At 31.5% G+C, this 3536-nt stretch overlaps 1 long non-coding RNA gene across 1 annotated transcript; it reads left to right on the forward strand.

Annotated features, from left to right (window-relative positions):
• Nucleotides 1–879: 879 nt before the first annotated feature.
• Nucleotides 880–3286, forward strand: LOC123670561. Its single transcript, XR_006745928.1, has 2 exons — nt 880–2325; nt 2384–3286. It is a non-coding gene; the product is annotated as an uncharacterized LOC123670561 (long non-coding RNA).
• Nucleotides 3287–3536: the final 250 nt, after the last annotated feature.

The raw sequence follows: 3536 nt of genomic DNA on the forward strand, positions 1-3536 counted from the left end.
ACCAATTTTATATTCTGACATTGATGAGAAATGCTCTATACAATTTCGAAGTTATTACTTTATTGAGTAATGCCTTTATATTTTGACAATGATGCTTTGTATCATTTAAGAATTGTATAACTATATTAAGTTATCTCTATTATTTTTATATTCTGACAATGATGAGAAATGATTTATATCATTTCGAAGTTGTACTTTTTATCGAATCCTGTGACGTGTGCAATACAATGAATTTTTGTAAAGGAGCATCAATAAATTATCTATCTATCTATCTATCATAAAGGATCGAACTATTACTGATGATCGATGCCGTTATGGGTGTCCAACGAATGAGACAATCCAACATATCACTGGAGGATGTCAAATGTTTGCAGGAAATGAATATAAAGAGAGACACGATGCAGTAGGAAAGATACTACACCAAGAAATGGCAACTAAATTAACACTAATTCATTCTGAAAAAGTGCCATACTACAAGTACCGACCGGAAACCATCCTGGAAAACGAACGCTATAAACTGTACTGGGATCGCACAGTTTTGACTGATAAAACAGTCCCTCATAACAGGCCAGATATATTGCTAGTTGATAAACATCAAAAGTCAGCAATACTCATCGACGTAGCAATACAACAACATGCGTCAAAAAGAGGTCGAAAAAATTTCAAAATATAGGGACCTCGAATTTCAGATAAAGCGCCAATGGGGAATGATATCAACGAGAACTATTCCAATTATCATCTCAACAACAGGAATAGTACCCAAAAATCTCAAGAAAAATATCAAGCAACTAGGACTTATTGAGTATATATGTAATATAATGCAAAAAGCTGTTCTTTTAGGTACTGCAAGGACGGTGAGAAAATTCCTAGGAAGCGAAGGACAGGTCCAAGGATCGCGTGTAAGAGAAGTTCGACGAGAACCAGGGGGACCACAAGGATAAAACGGCTGATACTTGTAAATAATTGATGAAAAGAAGAATAAGTACAATATGTAGTGTATTGATTCCTATCGATTGCGAATGACTTCATTTATGCCATGCACATAATCAGCATTCCTAATTAGAATAAGACTGCCATTTTCAAATAAACAAGTTTCCTCCAGATGAATGAATTTCACATTTTGTTAAAATATTCTCTGTATTCACCATAAAATTGTACTCAACTTATTATATTTTTCTGTTTATCAATAAGAATTTTCCTTTTATTAACTGTTCTGAACTTGTTATCAATTAAGTTTCTGTAATGTTGACGTTGATTGATTAAAATCCAGATGCTTTCTGGTCAAATTTCATCCAGACTGATGTATTGGTTGCTTTTGGTAACAATCAAATCATTCAATGATTCTTTGAAGGTGAAATCGTATTGCACGGGTTTTCTTCCACTAATAATCCAGGCTGTAATGACTTGCCTTCTTATTCTTTCAAAGAGTACTTTGGGAAATACACTAATTAATGTGCGTTTGAAATCGATACAACTTTTTAGTTTCAAAATTTCTTGGATCAAAACCAATAACACAAACAAAATGAACAATCTAACCACAGACTAACCAGACAATTCACCCTGCCGTTTTTAGGCACGGCGTTTCGTTGACCTTGAGTTTCACTATGAACTACTGTAGTAAAAAATGACAAAGATAACCGAACTTCCCAGTCTTTCTAAAAGGTTCAAAATGCATGTGATTTGTCAGATTAACCCATTCAAATTTTTGAATTCACCCGACTGCTTATATTCAACTCCTATTCTCTTTGAATATTGAATACCAAGCAAAATTCATCAAAGTATTCAAAATACCTGTTTTTTTTTAAAACATTAAATACGTATATTTCTTTGAATTAAAACAACAAAGGAACTAAATATTTTATTATTTATAATATATTTGGAATTAGTAAATATGGAAGCCGGTCAAGGTAAAAAAAGTACGAAGTGTTCTGTTAAAAATTGTAATAGTGCAAGATATCAAGGGATTTCTACGAATTCCATAAGATTCTTCAGATTTCCTAATCCAGTTTATAAGGACCGAGTGATGCTATGGAAATTGGCTTGTAGTGATGACATAATAATGAACAAAGATGCAATGCTGTTAAATTCAAATAACAGAATATGCAGTATCCACTTTGATGCAACCTAATGACAAATCACCGTTTATCGAAAAATGCAATTCCAACATTGAATCTGTTCCGAAAACCAAGAGGAATAGATGTTCAAACCCAAACAGAAGATAAAATGGGAACCGAAGGAAAACGAGTTGCACATATGGAAACTCAAACAACCAAAGAATTATCTCACCAAACACCAAGAAAAAGAAAGTTGAGGCATCTAATTGAGGTAATATTTAGTTAAATTTGGAGAATATATAGTCAATAAAAAAAACCTTATTTTTCAGTCAAAGGAAAATGAAATTCAAGACATTCAACCTCGAACAGTCTATTCAGGAAATAGATCCTTGTAAGACACAACTATCTAAAGACAAATTCAAAAAGGCTTGTGATATTCATCTGCCAAATAGTTTTGGAAATATATCCAAAATAATCAGTGATCTCAATGATAAAAATCTAAAAGGAAGAAGATATACCAAGGAATTTAAACAGCATGCCCTTTCATTATATTATTCCGGGCCTAAAATTTATAAAAGAATGGTTGCCATATATAATTTTCCATCAGTATCTACATTGAGAAGAATGACAGAGAATATTCAGAAAGGAACTGGTTATTATTATTGGAGATTATTATTATTATTGGAGATTGCATCGACAAAATGGTTGAAATAGGACTTGATGCAAGAGTCCTAGTGTCTGATTTGGGCTCTAACTTTGTTGCATTTTCAAAAAATTTAGCTGTAACTGATAAATGTACTAAATTTGATATGAATGGAAAGGAATTGTATCAAATAAAAAAAAGCAAATAAACAGGATTCATTCATTAGTGTTGTATTTCTTAGCATATTTAATGATTTTTTTTTGACAAATATTTCTTTCGAAAACATACATAACACATTCAGGCTCATCGAATTTTTCAATCAATATCTAAATGCACAACAGATCAACAACTAGATACTAAACAAAACAACATATATTAAAAATCAATTTCTATTCGATACTGATTCAAATTGGTATAGATTTTCATTGAGCCTGCTACTAGCTCTGATGAGGAACACTGCACAATTGATAATTAATTTGAAATGTTGCAATCAAATCAATGATAGAGATTGCAATATATCTAATGAAAACTAATATGGATTCCTCATAATTTTCAGAAATGAAAAGCACATACTTAACATTTCATTTTAGACACTTTCAAAAAACAAGAGTATTTCTGAGAGCTTTAAAAAGGTACACCTCAAGAATTAAAAATTACACCACACTTCTAACAATACACTAAAATAACTGAGTGTGAAAGTATGTATCAAAACTGAAATTCCTTGGAATACTAGCATGATTACTAAAAAAAACGTCTATTGGTTGCTTCTTAGAATCTTATTAATGTTCTAAGGGTTGCTTGGTATCTCTGAGATTCAAAAAATCTTTTTCGTCTTACTG

Source organism: Harmonia axyridis, chromosome 1 (assembly GCF_914767665.1).
Source record: "Harmonia axyridis chromosome 1, icHarAxyr1.1, whole genome shotgun sequence".
NCBI lineage: Eukaryota > Metazoa > Arthropoda > Insecta > Coleoptera > Coccinellidae > Harmonia > Harmonia axyridis.